Source organism: Phacochoerus africanus, chromosome X (genome assembly GCF_016906955.1).
Source record: "Phacochoerus africanus isolate WHEZ1 chromosome X, ROS_Pafr_v1, whole genome shotgun sequence".
NCBI classification, from domain to species: domain Eukaryota; kingdom Metazoa; phylum Chordata; class Mammalia; order Artiodactyla; family Suidae; genus Phacochoerus; species Phacochoerus africanus.
The window spans coordinates 102,306,831-102,313,642 of record NC_062560.1 but is presented as its reverse complement, the minus strand read 5'-3'; the positions used below and the strand labels follow the sequence as shown (position 1 = coordinate 102,313,642).

The following is a 6,812-nucleotide window of genomic DNA, read 5'->3' as shown; positions in this document are numbered from 1 at the left end:
TTTTTTGGTCATGCCCATTGCATGCACAAGTTCCCTGGCAGGGATCATACCCGTGCCGCAGCAGTGACAATGCCAGATCCTTAACTGCTAGGCCACCAGGGAACTCCTCTGGTGTTGCTTTGGATAGGGAAAGGCAGCATCTCACAGAGCCAGCTTTCCTCAGGGAGTCCACATCCATGCAGCCAGCATCTCCTCACCAAGTGGATGGAGTCCAGAGAGGCCAAGAACAGTGTGGTGTGTGGACAGATGCCAGGCCAACCAGATAAGATGCTGAGAGTTTGGAAACATTTACCCAAGTTTGATATTGCTACAGCATCCAAACATATGATTCATGTTTAAAGACTGTACAAAAGTATCTGTTCATGACAGATTGGAAATTTAAAAAATAATAATCTATCTTTCACCACAGATAGTTTGAGAAGCACTGGTATAGACAAATCCTGCCCACTATCCATGTCCATGATCTGTCATTTTGAGAGCAGGAGTGTTCAATTCTGAGCCAGAGGTGGGGGGGTGAGCTGCCTGCAAACGGTTCCCAAGGGATTGTGGGAAAGTCTTGGTTCACCCCCACTTGAACCTGATGCTGAAGGTTTCTGAACAACAATAAAGGCCTGATCTGGGGAGTTGCCGTTGTGGCTCAGTAGTTAATGAATCCGACTAGGAACCATGAGGTTGCGGGTTCGATCCCTGGCCTTGCTCAGTGGGTTAAGGATCCGGCGTTGCCGTGAGCTGTGGTGTAGGTCACAGACACGGCTCGGATCCCGCGTTGCTGTGGCTGTGGTGTAGGCCGGTGGCTACAGCTCCGATTAGACCCCTAGCCTGAGAACTTCCATATGCTGCGAGGGTGGCCCTAAAAAGACAAAAAAAAAAAAAGCCTGATCTTTTCCTCTTGGGAAGCCTCTGAAAAGAATGAGGCGGTTAAGCTTTAAATGCTAATGCCATTGTGGCTCAGTGGTTAACGGATCTGACTACGAACCTTGAGGTTACAGGTTCGATCCCTGTCCTGGCTCAGTGGGTTAAGGATCTAGCATTGCCATGAGCTGTGGCAGACTTGATTTGGTTCCCGTGTTACTGTGGTTCTGGAGCAGGTCGGCGGCTACAGCTCCGATTCAACCCTTAGCCTGGGAACCACCATATGCTGCGGGAGCGGCCCTAGAAAAGGCAAAAAGACAAAAAAATGCTAATGATGCTGGCTAGGCAGATCCTGCTTCCTTTTTATTTCAAGGGCTCCCTCTGTAGTTCTCCAAGGACTGTCCATCAACAGAGGGCATCAGTATGCCATCCTCTGATCCAGAGATGCCACTGCTGTCCTCAGATTTGGTAGGCATTGCCATCTCTCCAGATGCAGGCCATGCCTCAGTTAACTGCTGTGGGTGGGACAGGACAGGCAGTGAGGCCCTGGGAACTGGAATGAGATTACAAAGTGAGCTTCAGGGGACTAAGCTAAAGGTCCAGGCAGGTGACCAGACTCCAGTTTTTTCCCTTCCACCTTCTGCCCAGGGCAAATGCTACCTATCCCAGCTCTGCTTCTTCCAGGCAGCTCTGCTTGACTACTCTAATCCTAATGGCCCTTCACAGAATCACTGTCATCTATCACACCCAACCCAACACTTCATCATGTAGTATCTGGAGTGGTTCTCATATGACTTATGTCTCAATTTCTCTTCTAGGTTAAAAGTCCCCAAAGGAAGCACAGGAGAAAAGGTAAGGATTTAGCAACCAGAACTGAGGCATGGCGGGAGGGAGGCTAGGCCTCAGGAGTAAGGTGGCTGCCCAGTTATCAGAACTGAGGTCTGAAGTCAGGGCTGACCCAATAGTGAGGGTGACCCCTGGCAGAGTCACAGGGTGTTGGGTTGGAGCTGCTGACACCCTTCTAGGCTAGAGCCTGGGGCAGGGCTGAGTCTGTAGCTAGAAGGTTGATTGATCCTCAGAAAGTGGCTCCAGGGAGTTTCCTGTTGGCTCAATGGGTTAAGGATCTGGTGTTGTCACTGCTGTGGCTAGGGTCACTGCTGTGGTGTGGGTTATATCCTACGCCCAGGAAATTCTACATGCTGCAGGTGTGGCCAAAAAGAAAAGAAAAAGAAAAAAACAAAAAAGAAAATGGCTCAAGTCACGGAGGTGGGAGGAGCAGAGTCTGGGAACCTCTGCAATGTGACCCCATCATAATGATAGCAGTTAATGTGTCATGAGTACTTCCTATGTGCCAGCCACTACTCCAAGTTTACATGTATTAACTCATCGAATCCTCAAGCTAACCTTATGAGCAGATTCTGTTATTACCCGCATTTTACAGATGAGGAAATTGAGGCACAGAGAAGTTAAGAGAGTAAGTGACTTGCCCAAGATGGCACAGCTACCATGTTGGGGAGCTGGAATTCAAACCCACGCGGTATGGCTCAAGGGGCAGATGTTCAGCCAAAAGTCTATACTCTGAAATATGCGCCTTGTGATCTGGGCCTTCAGTGCCTTAACCTGAAGGAGTGGCTCTAATGGTGGAGATTGCAGACATACGGAGCCTGATAGGGGAAGAAAATCTGGCCTTGGAGACTTCCTTAGAGGCACACCCAACTCTGCCATCTGAACCCTAAGTTTCAGGGCAGCTCCTCTGTGAGGCCGTAACTGCCTCTTGCATGAGGTAAATGATTCCTCTGCTTGGGTTTGTGGCATCTTTCTAAGGACCCAAGCCGTGGCCTCAATGTTTCAATGGCCCTTGGACAGGCTGAGTTCACTCAAGCATTGTTCCCACTCAAATGGCCAGAAACTGGTGAGATTTCAACTTGGAGCCTTTTTGGTAGTGTTTTGTATTGTACCCTTTGTCATTCATTCTTGTTAGAGATCAAGAAATAGGGCCTGGGAGTTTCCATTATGGCTCAAGAGTTTAAGAGCCCAACTAGTATCCATGAGGACATGGGTTCAATCCCTGGCCTCGCTCAGTGGGTTAAGGATCCGGCGTTGCCGTGAGCTGTGGTGTAGGTCGCGGACGCGGCTCAGAGCTGGCGTTGCTGTGGCTGTGGTGTAGGCAGCTGCAGCTCCAGTTCGCCCCCTAGCCTGGAAACTTCCATATGCTGTAGCTGCGGTCCTTTAAAAAAAAAAATAGGGCCTGTACCTTTACTGGCCCCGAGTCTGTCATTGTCATCTGTGTATTCTGTGGCTTTTGGGAAATCCTACTCTATCTGTTTTCTTCTTCTTTTGTTTCTTTTGTCTGAGCTCTCAGCATATGGAAGTTCCTGGGCCAGGGGTCGAACGTGAGCCATAGCAGTGACCTGAGCCACGACAGTGACTATGCAGGATCCTTAACCACTAGGCCACCAGGGAACTCCTTTTTTACATTTATTTTTTAAATTGTGATATAGTTGATATACAATATTACATAAGTTTCAGATTTACAATGTAGTGATTCACAACATTTTCTTTTTTTGGCTGTCCCGAGGCATATGGAGTTCCTGGGCCAGGGGTCAGATACCAGCAGCAGTTGTGACCTTTGCCACAGCTGTAGTAATGCTGGATCCTTTAACCCACTGTGCCACCAGGGATTGAACCTGTGCTCTGGTGCTGCAGAGACACTGCCAATCCCATTACGCCACAGCGGGAACGCCTGATTACAATTTTCTTTTTCCACTTTTGGCCACCCCATGGCATATGGAGCTCCCGGGCCAGGGATCAGATCCGGGCTGCAGTCTTGATCCAAGTGACAGCTGTGGCAACGCTGGATCCCTAACCCACTGTGCCGAGTCATGGATCGAACCCCCGTTCCAGCCCTCCCAAGACGCTGCCGTTCCCATTCCGCCACAGCGGAAGCTCCTGATTCACGATTATTATATTTTGTCTTTTTAGGGCCACACCCGCAGTATGTGGAGGTTCCCAGGCTAGGGATCCAATCGGAGCTGTAGCTGCCAGCCTATGCCACAGCCACAGCAACTGCCAGATCTGAGCCTTGTCTGCGATCTACACCACAGCTCACGGCAATGCTGGATCCTTAACCCACTGAGTGAGGCCAGGGATCGAACCCACGTCCTCATGGATACTAGTCGGGTTCGTTACCACTGAGCTATGATGGGAACTCCCTGATCACAATTTTTAAAGGTTGTACTCCTTTTACAGTTATTATAAGATGGTGGCTATATCCCTGTGCTGTACAGTACATCCTTGTAGTTTATTTATTTTGTACCTCTTAATCTCCTACCCTTGTCTTCCCCTCCCCCCACCGAGAACCACTAGTTTGTTCCCTATATCTGTGAGTCTGCTTCTTTCTGTTATATTCACTAATTTGTCACATTTTTTAGATTCCACATACAAGTGATATCGTTCAGCATTTGTCTTTCCCTGACTTATTTCGTTCAGTAGGATACCCTCTCTGTCCGTTTTCGCCTATGATTAGGGCAAGTGTAGGGAGTCACGACTGGTCTGCTAAGACCATGATCCCTTTGTCTGATGTGCTGGGGGTTTGGTCCAGGTTGGTAGAAGGGCAAGGAGGACCTCAAGCTGGGCACGTGCTTTCAAGAGAAGACATTGTCCCTGGGTCAGCTCTTCCAGTGAGTGGTTAGGATCGCCCACAAACAGCAGGGAAAAGGAGGATTGAGGATCACGGCTGATCCCAGTGCCATTGCTAATGGATTTGCCTGCCATCTTTGGCACCCATGCCATGGGTTGCCAGTCCCTGAAAGAAAAACAACCCTGCCCAGTCCCGCCAGGACAGTTGAGGGATCAGGGCCAACTGCCTGCTGGGGGCTCTAGGACCCCGAAGCCTACAGCTCGGTAATAGCTATCCTGGAGTGGTTCCCATTCTTTTGGAAGTTTCGCTGCTCCCTGAAGGCACAAGACTAGCCCACTTTGGCTAGCCTTTCCAGTTGGCCAGCTGGCATCATCAGGAGTTCTGTTCCTAGGGTCCCTTGGCAGCCCGTTTGGCAAGATCAGGCTGGGAAGAATAGTCACTTGATTTGTTTCTTGTCTGCCAGACGCTCAGAGCTGCTGGAAATCCACAAGGAGGCAATAACCCGACATGGTTTTCATTCATTGAGAGCCAGAGGGAGGACGCACTCCTTTCAAAGACGGAGGGGGCCCACGTGCCTAATCCAGCAAGTCGGGTAGGTTTCGTATTTCTCCACACATTTCAAAGCATCATGAAACATTGAGGCTGCCTCGCGCCTATCTTTCTGTGCTCATCCAACACTGGTTTGTCAGGCACCCCCGGGGGACTGCGGAGTATGTAAAGGAACAAAAGAGACCAAAAACACACATGTAAGTTATTCATACAGATGAGTGAAAAATGAGTAAGACAACAGATTGATGAGGCTTCTTTTCCAAGACAGGAGTTGGATTCCAGGCTGCAGGGATGGCAGGACAGCGGCCAGAGCAGTGTGGGCGGGGGCACAAGAAACTTGCTTGGCACCAGGACGGACCAGACCCCACCCAGAAGAGTGTGCTTGGTTTTTGGAGCCCATCTATAGGCGTGGGACTCCAGATAAGAAATCATTGAAAGAGTTGGGAATGTTTAGCTGGAGGAGTAGAAGGCTCCCAGGGAACATGACAGCTGCCTTTAAAACACTGAAGGGGCTGGTCCGTGGGAGAGAAGGAGGGGACTTAAGGCAGAATGGAGGGCTGGGAAGTGTGGGCGATGGATTCAGGAACCCTCAGCTGAATTCATGGCTGTGCAAATTACTAGGCCTGCTCTCTTTGTTCCTTGAATTTCCTTGAACCTCAGTTTGGTCATTGGTGCAGTGGCTTGGAAGATAATACTTTCCCCACTTTGCCGTGAGCATCCAGTGAGAGGGGGCTCTATAAATGAGTGCTTTGGAGTTCCCGTTGTAGCTCAGTGAGTTAAGAACCTGACCAGTATCCATGAGGACACGAGTTCGATCCCTGGCCCTGCTCAGTGGGTTGAGGATCTGGCATTGCCGTGAGCTGTGGTGTAGATTTCAGACGAGGCTCGGATCTGATGTTGCTGTGGCTGTTGGTGTGGGCTGGCAGCTGCAGCTCTGATTCGCCCCTCGCCTGGGAACTTCCATGTTGTGCTGCTGCGGCCATAAAAAAAAAGTAAATAAAATAAACAAGTGCTTGGAATGTGCAAAATGCTTAGCAACTGGTATTCCTGTGCGTCTCTGTGGTCCCTGAGCAGAGAGCCCCGTTCCGTGGGTGAAATGGACAGAGAGGCTGATTTTGGCACAGTACAATTACCAAGACCCCCGCAATAGGGGTCGTAAAATGCAAAAGACTGTTTTGGCAAGTATTCAGTGCACCATCACTGCAGATGTTCAAGCAAGGGCTGGACCAGAATTTTCTGGGAGGTTTCAAGGAGGAATTCCTGCATAGGGAAGAAAGTTGGAATATATTGCATCTCAGGTGTTTTCCAATCCTTAGGGTTGAAGATTCTTTTATTTGTATTTTTTAAGCGATTTTATTTTTTTCCATTATAGTTGGTTTACAGTGTGAAGATTCTTTTTTTTCCTTTTGAAATAATAGTTTAAGGAGATCCCTGGTGGTCTAGTGGTTAGGACTTGGCACTTTCACTGCTGTGACCCAGGTTCAATCCCTGGTCTGGGAACTGAGATCCCACATCAAGCCACTGCATGCTGCAGCCAAAAAAAAAAAAAAAAAAAAGAAAGAAAAAAGAAAAAAAGAAAGAAGAAGAAATAATAGTGTAATCAGGATGACTTAACTAAAAAATCACTAACTTACCTTGAGGAAAACAGAAGAATTGTAATACTACAAGGACTGAAACTATAAATCTTGAGAGACTAACTGATTTTCCTCTCTCTGCCAAATCCTCTTTTCTCTATTAATTTCTTACACTTCATTTCTCCTTGCAAATTCAG

At 48.6% G+C, this 6,812-nt stretch overlaps 1 non-coding gene across 1 annotated transcript; it reads left to right on the top strand.

The window, feature by feature from the left end:
* The first annotated feature begins 6,469 nt into the window (after positions 1-6,469).
* On the top strand, positions 6,470-6,541 carry TRNAE-UUC (transfer RNA glutamic acid (anticodon UUC)). The gene has a single exon. It is a non-coding gene; the product is annotated as a tRNA-Glu (tRNA).
* Positions 6,542-6,812: the final 271 nt, after the last annotated feature.